Source organism: Pristis pectinata, chromosome 8 (genome assembly GCF_009764475.1).
Source record: "Pristis pectinata isolate sPriPec2 chromosome 8, sPriPec2.1.pri, whole genome shotgun sequence".
NCBI lineage: Eukaryota > Metazoa > Chordata > Chondrichthyes > Rhinopristiformes > Pristidae > Pristis > Pristis pectinata.
The window spans coordinates 45180120-45194420 of NC_067412.1; the positions used below are offsets into that span (position 1 = coordinate 45180120).

Genomic DNA, 14301 nt, shown 5'->3' on the forward strand with positions numbered 1-14301 from the left:
GGTCCTTTTTCCGTGCTGTACATCTCTATAACTCTCTGACTTTGAGGTTGGGACTTTTTCATTGGACCGTAGGAGAATGAGGTGTGATGTATAAAATTATGAGGGGCATAGATAGGGTGAATGTGCAGTCTGTTTTCCAGGGTTGGGGAATTAGGTACTAGAGGGCATAAGGTGAGAGGGGAAAGATTTAATAGGAACCTGAGGGGCAACTTTTTCACCCAGACTGTGGTTAGTTTCTGAAATGAGCAGTTGAGGCGGATACATTAACAACATTTAAAAGGTACTTGGACAGGTACATGGATAGGGAAGGTTTAGAGGGATATGGGCCAAACATGGGCAAATGAGACTAACTGAGATGGGAATCTTGGTTGGCATGGACAAGTTGGACCGTAGGGCCTGTATCCGTGCTGTATTACTCTATGACTCTGGCAGCTCCTTCCATTTAGGCACGACCCTCTGTGTGAAGGTGCTGCCCTTCAAATCCCTTTTAAATCTTTTCCCTCTCAGTGTGTCTAATGAGGATAGAACAACACTCCCCTTCACCCATACCCACCCATACCCACACACCCATACACACACACACACACACACACACACACACACACACACACACACACACACAATCCCAGGAATTAATCGGGTGAACTTTCTGTATCACAATTATATCCTCCGTTCGATGGGGGGATCAGACCTGTAAACAATACTCCGGGTGCAGAGTCTTCAGGGCTCTACTTAATTTCAGTAAACTGCCTTTTGTGCTCAAGACCTCTCGCAATAAAAAGCCAGTACAGTTTGCTGCCCTAATTGCTTGTGTACCTGCGTGCTAACTTTTCAGGGATTCAAGAACATGTATATCCGTGTCCCTCTGAACACCAGCACCTCACATGTGGTTGTTTTTCATGTGATTATTTTCTACTGAGAGAGAAAGAATTGCACCCTTTAAAAGATGGGTGTGTTGAAGCTGGTTGAAACTTCCTGTATTTATTATTCAAATACCCAATACCTGCCTGGTAGATTTGCCTAAAAATGTCTTCTCTAATTCCCTTCCACTATTTTGTAATGGACTCTATGGACGATGGATCCCTACCCTCCAACTCGTTCTATATCTACTACCGCTCTCTTCCTGCACCAACGTGCACAGCGTTGCACCACCTACACAGCTGCACCGGCACTCCGTGCCTTCCTAAATGGGCCAGTTTTAATTGTTCGCCGATTGCAGAACTGGATCAAAATATTTAATTGTAAACGGAACCAAATCCCTGTCTTGAGATTCTCGACATTACTCCTCACTTAAAATGAACGGAGTTTAACAGAAGAGACGGAAGGCGCTGAGGGGTTTGTTGATGATCCACCTGCGGAAAACCTGCCGCCCAAACACCCCTTCCCACAGTGGACGCTACAGGTTAAACACTGGGACAAGGGAGGAATCCTCCATGGACGGGGAAGTTGCAACAAAAAGGAAGCTCAGGGCCGGCGGCACTGCCAGCAGACAACTCCTGGGTAAGTTGTCAACGTGAATTGTCCCGGGCCATCGACTAACACAGTGAGCGGCAGTGGTGCACATGGATCCCAAAAACTGCCTGCAGTGTGGGCGGGGAGTTGGTGCTGAGCAGCTGGGACCGAGTCCGGGTCTGGTATTTGGGTTCGGGTCCCGGTCTGGGTAACTCCGCCCGCCCCGGGAAGTTCCAGGACGGGGGAGTTGGAGCAGGAGCCGGGGCTGGATCTGGAGCCGGGCTCTGAGGGTGTTCTGGTGCAGAGCCGGGGCGCTGACGTTTCCTTGTGCTCTGCGAAAGCCCCGACACATTTAAACTACGCCCTTTCGAAACTGCCCGTTACCCGATTTGCAAGCAGGTAATGAGACAGCGGCCGCCTGCAGACTTAATTTACATAAAACCACAGCAAGCATCAGCCGAGGGGAAAAAAAGGAAATGTAAAATATACACGCTTCACACACACTACGCTCCGAACAGAACCACAGAGATCCGCAATTACTGTAACACCAGTTCCAGTCTCCGTCGGCAGCCCCACCGAGGGGAAGTGTCTCTGAGTGTTCGTAAACAGCGGAAAACCAGACGCTAACATACCGGCTTCATCACTGGAGATTCAGGACAATTTGAGACAAGACTCCTCCACGGACAGACGTCGGCAGTACCAAGATCTCCGGGGTAATGTGCTCAGTGGCTAACTCTGATAAGTTATGGATTTAATCATTGCCAATATTTAAACCCTTATCGTTCAGCACGTTAACTCGGGAGTCCAAGGGCCGCTGTAAAATCCCTCAGTTTCTCTTCCGGAACAGTTCCACATTCATAACTGAAAACATGGCAAAAAGTCTGTAAGGAATCATTTGATAGTCACTGAGAGTTTGTTAAAAGTTGGGAGGAAACCAGGAGGACAGGCCCGTACATCATGGAGCGATCTAATCACGGATCAATATGAAATATTCTGTATATTATCTCGATTTTATGGAGATTGGAGTTATGATTAATAGTTTACAGTAGGAAGTGAGGGAAATCAATGTGTTGATAATCAAAGGTGACAAATATTGAAATGCAACTGAGTTTCAAAACTTTAATGAGCCCACCTTTTGCAACCTTGTAGGTCTGATTGTGACACATGTAGAGAAGAGGCAAACTTCTCAGATCTGGGGTTCACAGAACTGGTTCACCTCACAATGTGACCTAGGGCAGCCTAAGATTACTCCCTCTGTGTGTATATGCGTGCGTGTGTGTCTGTGTGTGTGTTGTCCCCGATGTTTATCAAGTTATCTTTACTGCTGTGTGCTGACACCTTTTGTCATGATAACAGGATTGATCAGGATGAAATGTATTTTGCAACGCAATATTGTGCATCTTCACCACCACAAATAAAATCCGAAGTTTGAAATGCAGAGACCCTTGGTCAGACCACAGCTTGGGGTGGCACAGTGCTGCAACTAGTACAGTGCCAGATACTCAGGTTCAGTCCTGACCCTGGCTGCTGTCAGTGTGGAGTTTGCATGTTCTCCCTGAGATCATATGGGTTTCACAGGCACAGGTACAGGCCCTTTGGCCCACAATGTTTGTGCCACCCATGATACCAATCCAAACTAATCCCATCCACCTGCACACTGTCCATATCCCTCCATTCCCTGCCTGTTCATGTGCCTGTCTAAATGCCTCTTAGACTTGTTATTGTATCTGATTCCACCACCTCCCCGGCAATGAATTCCAGGCACCTACCACTCTCTGATAAAAAAAAACTTGCCTTGTAATTCTCCTTGAAACTTTACCCCCCCCCCCCCCCCAAAAGCAACATCCTCTAGTATTTGACATTTCCATCCTGGGAAAAAAGATTCTGACTGCCCACCCTCTGATAATTTTATAAACTTCTGTTAGGCCTCCCTTAAGCCTCTGACACTGCAGTGATAAGAATCCAAGTTTGTCCAACTTCTTCTTTCCTCTCACATCCCAAACACATGTAGGTTGGTAGATTAACTGGCCACTGTACGTTGCCCCTGGGTGAGTGGTAGAATCTGGAGGTGTTGATAAGAATGTGGGGAGAATAAAAAAAATGGTATGAACACAGGATTGATGTGAATGGGTAGTTGATGATCAGCACAGACCTGGTGGGCCGAAGTACTCCTCTATGAACCTTTCAATGTTTGGGCACAGATTTCCAGAACCACTGATGAAAATCAAGACACTGAAGAGGATCTGCAGAGATCTGAGATAAAAACAAAAAAAATCCTAATAACACTCAGCATCATCTGTGAAAGATCAGGCAACATCTGTGAAAGAGAAACTGAGTTCATATTTCAGGTGAAAGACCCTTCATCAGAAACTGGCAAATTTCTCGTTTTCCTAGTTGTGATGTAAGATTTCCAAGCTGAACCTTTGGTTTTCTTTTCACATGTGCTACCTGATCTGCTGAGTGTGACCGGAATAATCTCTTTTCTATTATACTTTGTACTGCCCTTGAAGAGATGGAAGGGCAAGTTTACCAGAAAGGAACAAATACAAAGACAGAAAGTGCCTTTTCCACATGAGTAGTAGAAATTTGAAGTCTGGGAAAATATTTTTGATGTTGGGACAATTGCACCTTCCAAGCCAAGAATCACTGGATGTTTCATTAGGAAATCTTATCACAGGATATGATATAACTGAATTTCAGAACGGGCTCAAGGAACTGAATGTCCTGTTTCTGTTGTGAGGTGGTACATAACTATGTGGCAGCATGGGTTACAAGGAAGATGTAGAGAAGCTTTGCTAAGGACAGAGTAAGGGAATGGGCAAGGATATGGCATATAGAACATAGAATAAACAGAAGCCTCAGCACCAATGACTTGAATGAAAATGTAGATGGGCAGGTCAGTAAGTTTGCAGATGACATAAAGGTTGGTGGTGTTGTGGATAGTGTAGAGGGCTGTCAAAGGATACAGCAGAATATAGATCAGTTACCGATATGGGAGGAGAAATGGCAGATGGAGTTTAATCCAAGTGTAAGGTCTTGCACTTTGGGAGGTCTAATGTAAGGGGAAAGTATACAGTAAATGGCAGGATGCTTAACAACATTGATGTACAAAGGGACATTGCGGTCCAAGTCTATAGCTCCTCAAAAGTGGCCAAGCAAGTAGATTGGGTGGTCAAAGACATGCTTGCCTTCATTGGTCAGGGCATTGAATATAAGAGTAAGAAAGTCATGTTGCAGCTATATAAAACTTTGGTTAGGCCACACTTGGAGTATTGTGTACAATTCTGGTCACCCCATTACAGGAAGGATGTGGAAGCTTTGGAAAGGGTGCAGAAGAAGTTCACCAGGATGCTGACTGCATTAGAGGGCATGTGCTATAAGGAAAGGTTAGAAAAACTTGGGTCATTTTCTTTGGAGCGACTGAGGGTGAGGGGAGACCTGATCGAAGTTTATAAAATTATGAGAGCCATAGATGGGTTGGACAGTCAGAATCTTTTTCCAGAGTAGAAACGTCAAATACTAGAGGATATGCATTTAAGGTGAGAGGGGGAAAGCTTAAAGTAGATATGCGGAGCAAGTTGTTTTGCACAGAGTGTTAGGTTCCTGGAACGGACTGTGGGTGGTGGTGGTGGAGAGGAGATTTAGTTTAATTTGGCATTGTGTTTGATGCCAAAGGGCCTATTCATGTTCTATCTGCCCTTCTAGCTTCATCATCCTTTCCATTAGACATACTCTGATCCACCTAAACTATCTAATAACACTTGCTCCTGGTTAAGGAAAGGAAATTCAATGTTTTACATCCATTTCAAATCCTTCTGTGATTTTGCCCTCCCCACCTCTGAAATCTCCTCTGGTCTTACAATCTTTTTAGATATCTGCACGCCTCTAACTCATCAAATCAAATAAAGGTTATGGATGAAGGATTATCATCACATATACCAAACAGTCTTTCAAATGCACCTAGTTCATTATTGTTGCTTTAACAGAATAAGTAATATATGGAACACTAATTACTAACATTACTAAATTGATAAATAATAGTATATTCATACAAAAGCAGGAAAGGAATTGAGTCAATATAAATAACTTTTGGATTGAATAGAACACCCTCGTAAAAGTAGTGAAAACTGGGTGGTCATCAATCTAATACATTCTACTTAAAATATTTGGCGCCATAAAGACATTTTGGAACTAAGTTACAGCAGTGTCCAGCAGCTGACCACCACCAGATATGCTTTCTTATTGCAAAGGAATGATTGCAAAGAAGATTATTAACTGGAATTCAACTAATGAGGACAGTGACACAAAAAATATTAGTTACAAAGATGGTTGGAAGGGACTTTTAGATGGAGCTGAATGAACTTCTGAACCACCAAAAATGTATCATCATTAACATTAGAACCCAAGAGGATGAGTAAATTGAGTTGCAAATGCAAGTTACAGTTCAAAAGGTTAACGGAGGAACATATAAAATTAGATTTTTTTTTCATTTAGTATCTGATCTCAGGCATGCTGTCAATGGAGGGCAGAAAACTGAGACTGTGCACTTCCATAGTACAACCAAGGGATGGAGGGGAAAGTTCTCCTGAATCACCTTGCAATGTTCAGCAGCTATTTTTATTATTGGCTAATTACAGAATGATATTCATAAAGATATCAGTGTAGATCTTCAAAAGAAAATATAGTGGAAAATATTGTAGTGGTGTGGAAACTTCAGTTCAAATGTGTTCAATCAAACTATGTTGGCCGACATAAAAAGTTTCAAGTACCGATTGTGACACGATTCTTATCACTAGGTGATTGCTTTCTCTTTGCTTCCTTCAGAAGTCCCTCAGGATGGAGGATGACTTGCTTCCACTCTGTGTTTGTGTGTTCTGAGACCAATGTGAGAACGACAGACTCTTCCATAGATGGGGTGGCTGACAGTATGGGTGGGTGATTTAGTTTGTGAGGTGGTCTGCTCCTTCACTGTCTACACAGGGCTTCTGTGTGCTCCCAGTGGATGGCCTCGGGATCGTCAATACCATCCCAAATGCTCCTTTCCATTTTGAGCAGTCTTGAGCCAAAGGTTCCGAGAAGTCAGTGCGGACATTCTCAGGGTGGCTTCCAGCACATTCTTGAATCTTTTCCTTTGTGCACCTTATAATTTCTCACCATGTCAGAGGTTCAAACAAAGTGTCCATTTTGATAGTTTGTTGCCGAGCACCCAAACAACATACCCTGCCCAATGTCACTGACTGAGTGTACCTTGGGCCACAGTGCTAGGAATGCTGCTCTGGGCAACCACTCTGATGTTGATCCAATTGTCCTTCCAGTGAATCTGGAGTATTTTGCAGAGGAACAGTAGTATTTTTCCACTGCCTTGAGATGTCTACTGTAGGTAATACAGGTCTCATACCAGGGTCACTACAGCCCAGTCGACCTGAGTTTTAGACCAGGTCTGAGATTGTGATCTTCAAATATCTTCTTTTTCAATGAATCAAAGACTATATTGGCAATTTGAAGGAAATGGAGAATTTCATCATTGATGTCTGCCTTTGACGAGTGGTGGCTTCTGAGATATGGGAAGTGGTCCAAGAGAGTTTTGTTGTGAACCTTTTTTGTTGCAGAGCAGAGAGTTCCATTAGGGGCAAGTTAGTAGAGGACCTTGGTCATGCAAGTGTCAAGTGCAAGGGCCATCCTCTCATATATCTTGTAGGACAAGTTGATAATGTCTTGGTGCTCAGCCTCCAAGCTTGTCTACTGAAGTTCATGTGACTTTGTGGCTCTGTTAGTTCATGTTAGCCTTATCATTGATCAAAAAAGAACTTGGAACTATTGGATATACTCCATATAAATTCCTTGAAGATGTATGAGTGCTCCACCTTCATTTAATCTGGAAGAGTATCTGGGGCATTGCATCAGAATTTCACCCTGTACACCTCATATGGCACAGCAAGAGCCATGTTTGCTAAATGCCCTTCAAAGTTCAGGAGAACGAAAGTGATTAATCCTGTGTGAATTTGCTGCCTTTTGACTACACCCGTATTGTTTCTTACTGGGGAGAAAGTGTCTTGGACTTCAGATGCATCTTTTAGTGCGTCAGGGCACCGACCCAGGTTTCTAATCAAAGCAGATTAATTGCCCCAGTCGCAGTTTAGAGGTAAATATTGGCCACTGCAGTGATGAAATAAAACTGACCATTCTGGAAACATTCAACAGTTCAGCCTGTAAGGCAGCACCAGGTAATGAGCCCGTCTTTGTTTTTTTTGGGATAAGTGCTCAAGATCTGACCAGTTGTCTGACACAAGTCCTATCCAACTCCATCTGAGATAGAGCACGAGCCCAGCAAACTTGGACTCAGTGTGGCCAACTCATATCCATTAGATCTTCTGGGTAGTTTCAGATCATAAGAGCCAGTTTCAGTCAGGAGCTATGTTGATACCAACAGGGCAAACAAAAACAATGCCTAACCTCACGTAGTTTGCTCTCTTTCAGTTAATGTTGAAAAGATATTGATAGTTCAAAATATAGAAATTTGTCCTCAGATGATTTTTAATTCTTTGTGTCAAGTGTGGTCCAGTGGTGCAGCTAACAGAGCTGTCACCTCACAACCTCCTGACCTCAGTTGCTGTCTGTATGGAACTTGTACATTCTCCCTGTGACTGCAGGAGTTTCCTCTGGGTGCTCCGGCTTCCTTGCATATCCTAAAACTTGCCTGTTGGTAGGTTAATTGGTGAGTGGTTGAATCTATGATTGGAATGTGGTGAGTATAAAGTGGGATTAGTGTAGTATTGGTGTAAATCTGTGCTTGATGGTTGGTGTGATTGTGGTTGGATGTAGGGCCACTTTCTGTGCTGTATGACTCTGACATCATACAATGCCAACAAAATTAAGCGGCAATTTTGCAAAAGACCAAGTTGCCTTTATGTTGCATTTAGCTCAAATTTAGCATGTTCCTAATATGCTTCACAGCCAATTAAATGCATATGAACAATAAGCTTATGCAAACCCAGTAAAAATAGAAAATGCTGGTAAAAGTCAGCAAACTCCTCCAAGCCACAACATGATAATGATTAGACCATCTGTTGTAATGATTTTGAATGAGGGACAAACAGTGGCCAGGATATTGGTGTAACCTCTGTTTTGCTTGGAAATAGTGCTACACAATTTACTATATCCTACAGGTCTGAGTGCAGTTTGGTTATGTATCTCCACTGACTCAATTCTGGGTATTTGGTGAAGAAGTGAGAAGCAGAGACCTTAAACAATCCAAGCTTTTCTTGGCTTCTATCACAGTTCACAACATTTCAGCTTTATGACAGGTCAGGCTGTCTGAGGAGAGAAAGAATAGAGCTATGGTTTGAGGAAGACGTTAAAGCGTCAGCTTGGGTATGACATGGCAATTGTTCAAAGATCAAAGAGGATGTTTGTCTCACACTACTGTAGGATATAGATCATATGCAAGGTTGAGAGGAACGTTGGAAAGTGGAATTTAATCCAGACAGGTGCGAGGTGATGTATTGTGGGAAGTCAAATAGTATTAGGACATGTACGGTAAATGGTAGGACACAGGGGAATGTCGATGAACAGAGAGACCATGTTCAAAGTTCCTTGAAAGTGGCAACAGGGGTTGATAGGGTGGTGAAGAAGGGATATGGCATGCTTGCCTTCATAGGAAGGTGCACAGAATGTGAGAGTTGGAATGTTATATTGCAACTTTACAAAACGCTGGTTACGTCACACTTGGAGTATTGTGAGGTTCTGTGGGAAGGGTGTGGTTGCCCTGGAGAGGGTGCAGAAAAGATTCGCCAGGATGTTGACTGGACTGGAGAAATTTAGTTATGAGTAGAGATTGGATAGGCTGGGCTTGTTTCCCTTGGAGAGAAGGAGGCTGAGTGATGGAAGTAAATAAGATTATGAAAGGCAGGGTAGATAGTCCAAATCTTTTTCCCATGGTAGGGATATCAGAAACAAGAGGCCATAGCTTTAAGGTGAGAGAAAGGAATTTTAAAAGGGATCTGACAGGTCTGACATGTAGATATTAGAAAAGAGGTGGTGCTGAAACTTTTGGAAAGAATCAAGTTAGATAAGTCGTTGGGACCGGATGAGATATACCCCAGGTTGCTGTGGGAGGTGAGGGAGGAGATTGCGGAACCTCTGACGATGATCTTTGTGTTGTCCATGGAGACGGGAGAGGTTCCGGAGGATTGGAGGGTTGCGGATGTTGTTCCCTTATTCAAGAGGGGGAGTAGGGTTAGCCCAGGAAATTATAGACCGGTGAGTCTTACCTCAGTGGTTGGTAAGCTGATGGAGAAGATCCTGAGAGGCAGGATTTATGAACATTTGGAATAGTCATCATGGCTTTGTTAAGGCCAGGTCCTGCCTTACGAGCCTGATTGAATTTTTTGAAGATGTGACTAAACACATTGATGAAGAGAGAGCAGTAGATGTAGTGTATATGGATTTCAGCAAGGTGTTTGATAAGGTACCCCATGCGAGGCTTATGGAGAAGGTGAGGAGAAATGGGATCCAAGGGGACATTGCAGTGTGGATCCAGAACTGGCTGGCCCACAGAAGGCAAAGAGTGGTTGTTGAAGGGTCGTATTCTGAGTGGTGTACCTCAGGGATCTGTACTGGGACCCTTACTATTTGTGATTTTTATAAATGACCTGGATGAGGAAGTGGAGGGGTGGGTTAGTAAGTTTGCGGATGACACGAAGATTGGGGGTGTTGTGGATAGTTTGGAGGGCTGTCAGAGGTTACAGAGGGACATAGATAGGATGCAAAGTTGGGCTGAGAAGTGGCAGATGTAGTTCAACCCAGATAAGTGTGAAGTGGTTCATTTTAGTAGGTCAAATATGATGGCAGAATATAGTGTTAATGGTAGGACTCTTGGCAGTGTGGAGGATCAGAGGGATCTTGGGGTCCAAGTCCCTAGGATGCTCAAAGCGGCTGCGCATGTTGACTCTGTGGTTAAGAAGACATATGGTGTATTGTCCTTCATCAATCAGGGAATTGAATTTAGGAGCCAAGAGGTATTGTTGCAGCTATATAGGTCCCTGGTCAGACCCCACTTGGAGTACTATGCTCAGTTCTGGTCGCCTCACTACAGGTAAGATGTGGAAGCCATAGAGAGGGTGCAGAGGAGATTTACAAGGATGCTGCCTGGAATGCGGAGCATGCCTTATGAATGCGGAGCATGTGGAGCAGGTTGAGGGAAGTCAGCCTTTTCTCCTTGGAGAGACGGAGGATGAGGGGGGACCTGATAGAGGTGTATAAGATGATGAGAGGTATTGATAGGTTAGATAGTTAGAGGCTTTTCCCCAGGGCTGAATTGGTGGCCACAAGAGGACATAGGCTTAAGGTGCTGGGGAGTAGATATAGAGGAGATATCAGGGGTAAGTTTTTTACTCAGAGAGTGGTGAGTGTGTGGAATGGGCTGCTGGAAACGGTGGTGGAGGCTGATACGATAGCGTCTTTCAAGAGTCTGTTAGATAGGTACATGGAGCTGAGTAAAACAGAGGGCTATGGGTAAGCCTAGTAATTTCTAGGGTAGGGACGTGTTCAGCACAGCTTTGTGGGCCAAAGAGCCTGAAGTGTGCTGTAATTGTTCTATGTTCTATGTTCTAAGTATTTTTTGCATAGAAAGTGGTTGATATCTGGAATGTGCTGCCAGAGAAGGTGGTGAAATCAGATGCAATTACATTTAAGAGGTTTTTAGACAGTCATTTAAATAAGCAGGATACGGTCCCTATGCAAACAAATAGAGCAAAAAAGTCGGCCTGCACAAGGTGGGCTGAAGGGTCTGTTTCTGTGTGTACAACTCTGTTTCACTGTAATTACTCAGCAAAAAGTATTTATTTTTCAAAACAACAATTTCTCCTTCTTCAGGTATACCATGCCCAAAACCAGGGTTTTCTCACATTTTCGTTTAAGGAAAATGAACAATATTTTGAAATGATATTTACTTCCAAGTTAGGGAAACATACTTTCAATTTAAAATGCAGACATCTGACGTACAACTAGAATATAAGAGATTAAGTAAAAAATATCTGCTAGCTGATAAGTCTGTTTCCATACATGAGTGCAACATTTATGTACTATGGAGAATGTGTGTAGCTACTGAGATATAATGTGATATCACAGTTTGTTTTAGATGTTTTGTGTTTAACAGTCTAGAGAAACATTGTGAAAAAAATGTTCTTGGACTGTGAAAAATATAATGGATCTATCTGTTTTCAAGATAAAGTGAAAAATGTGAACACTGCCTTTGCAAAACAAGTGTCTTTTTGTATATTGCAGCATAACTGTATATTTGAACTGTTGCAACATAGTTGTGATTACAATATAGCCGCTGAACCTTTCATAATATAGGTACATTCACTTGTCAGCATATGCAGTTTTATCAACACAGTGGTGCACACAGACCCTATTCTTTTTAGTTCATTTTTCAGGATCTGGGCATCCCTGGCAAGTCAGCCTTAGAATATGAAACAGTAGCATAGGAATAGGCCCTTCAGCCCACCATGTCTGTGCCGACCATGATGCCAATCTGAATAAGTCTCATCTGCCTGTACATGGTCTATATACCTCTATTCCCTGTGTGATAATATGACTGTCTAAATGCTTCTTAAACATTGCTATCATATCTGCCTCCACCACTTCCCCCAGCAGCATGTTCCAATCACCTACCACTCTCTGTGTAAAAAAACTTATCTCATAAAACTCCTTTAAACTTTCCTCCTCTCAGCTTAAACATACGCCGTATCGTATTTGACATTTCCACCCTGGGATAAAGAATCCATCTACCTATCTATGCCTCTCCTAATTTTATATACTTTCAGTGGGAGAACATTTTGGGAACAGTAATCATAACTCTGTAAGTTTTCAGATAGTTATGGATAAGGATAAAACTAGATTGGGGAAGGCTAATTACAACTGTATTAAGCAGGAGCTGGGAAGAGTAGATTGGGAGTGGCTGTTATTGGCTAGGTCCACATCTGACGTGTGAATTATTTAAAGGTCAGCTGGTCAGAATTCAGGACCAAGATGTTCCCGTGAGGAAGAAAGACAAGGATTTCAAGGTTTGGGAACCTTGGATGATGAGAGATATTGTACATTTAGAAAACAAAAGGAAGCATATATAAGGTTTAGGAAGCTGAAGTCAGACAGGGCTTTTGAGGAATATTAAGGAAGCTGGAGTAATTTAAACAGGGAATCAGGTGGGCTAAAAGGGGCCATGAAATGTCTTAAGAATCCCAAAGCATTTTAAACATACATTAAAATCAAGAAGGTAACTAAGGAGGGGGTAGGACCACTCAAGGACAAAGGAGGGTATTTATTCCTGGAGCCAGAGGAAGCAGGCAAGGTACTAAATGAGTACTTTGCATAGGTATTCACCAAGGTGTGGGACATGGCTGCTAGTGAGATCAGGGAGGGGTATGTTGATATTCTAGGGCTTATTGATATCTAGAAGAAGGAGGTGTTAGATCTCTTGAAGAACATTAAGGTGGATAAGTCCCCAGGGCCTTATAGGATTTATCCCAGGTTATTGAGAGAAGTAAGAGAGGAAATTGCTGGGGCCTTGACAGAGATCTTTGTATCCTCTTTAGCCACAGATGAGGTCCCGGAGGATTGCAGAATAGTCAATTGTTATTCTTCTGTTTAAGAAGGGCAGTGGAGAAAAACCAGGAAAATATAGGCCAATGAGCCTTACATCAGTGGTATGGAAATTATTGGAAAAGATTCTTAAAGATAAGATCTAATCACATCTGGAACAGTATGGACGTATTAGGGATAGTCAGCATGGTTTTGTGGATGGGAGATCTTGCTTACAAAGTTGATTGTTTTTTTGAGGAGGTGATGAAGGTGACTGATGAGGGTAGGGCAGTGGATGTTATATACCTGGACTTTGTAAAGGTCCTTCATGGTAGGCTGATCCAAAAGATTAAGGTACATGAGATCCATGGAGATTTGGTAGATTGTCTTCTATGGCCAGGCAAATTTTGAATCCAAAGGGTAGTAGTGGAGGGGTGTCATTCTGACTGGAGGTCTGTGACCACTAGTGTTCCGCAAGAAGTCATGTTGCAGTTGTAGAAAATTTTGGTTAGGCTGCACTTGGGGTATTGTGTGCAGTTGTGGTTGCCCCATTACAGGAAGGATGTGGAGGCTCTGGAGAGGGTGCACAAGAGATTCACCAAGGCATTACCTGGATTAGAGAGTATTAGCTATAAGGAGAGGTTAGACAAACTTAGATTGTTTACTTTGGACTGTCAGAGGCTGAAGGACAACTTGATAGAAGTATCTAGAGTTATGAGAGACATAGATTGGGTAGATAGTCAGGGCCTTTACCCCAGGGTGGAAATGTATGATACTAGAAGGTATAGTTTTAATGTGAGGGGGGAAAGTCTAAAGGAGCTTTGTGAAGTAAGTTTTTACACAAGGAGTGATAGGAGCCTGGAATGCAGTGGAAGTAGATACAATAGCACTGTTTAAGAGGTATTTAGACAGGCACATGAACAGGCAGCGAATGGAGGGATATAGACCACATACAGGCAGATGTGCAGTTAAATTGGCATCACAGTCGGCAAAGACATCTGGGGCTGAAGGGCCTATTCCTGTGCAGTACTGTTCTATGTTCTATGTTCCATGTGTACTTCTATCAGGTCACCCTTCAGCCTCTGATGCTCCAGAGAAAACAAGCCAAGTTTAGCTAACCTCTCCTTATAGCCAATACTCTCTAATCAAGGCAACATCTTTTTTTTGAATTTACTCCCATATGCACAAGTACGCGTATGTACAGGTGCAATGAAAAACTTACGCAACAGCATCACAGACACATAACATGAGAGACACAACGTTCACAAG

At 43.0% G+C, this 14301-nt stretch overlaps 1 protein-coding gene across 3 annotated transcripts in view; it reads left to right on the forward strand.

Moving 5' to 3' along the window:
• Positions 1-1278: 1278 nt before the first annotated feature.
• Positions 1279-14301, forward strand: part of gpr174 (G protein-coupled receptor 174) — a 30210-nt gene continuing 17187 nt past the window's right edge. For 2 of the 3 annotated variants that reach the window (XM_052021873.1, XM_052021874.1), the window contains exon 1: positions 1980-2165. The gene's annotated coding sequence lies outside the window, so the exon portion shown is untranslated. Of the gene's footprint in view, positions 1501-1979; positions 2166-14301 lie in introns of those variants that run through there. The other variant, XM_052021875.1, reaches the window with a different exon arrangement.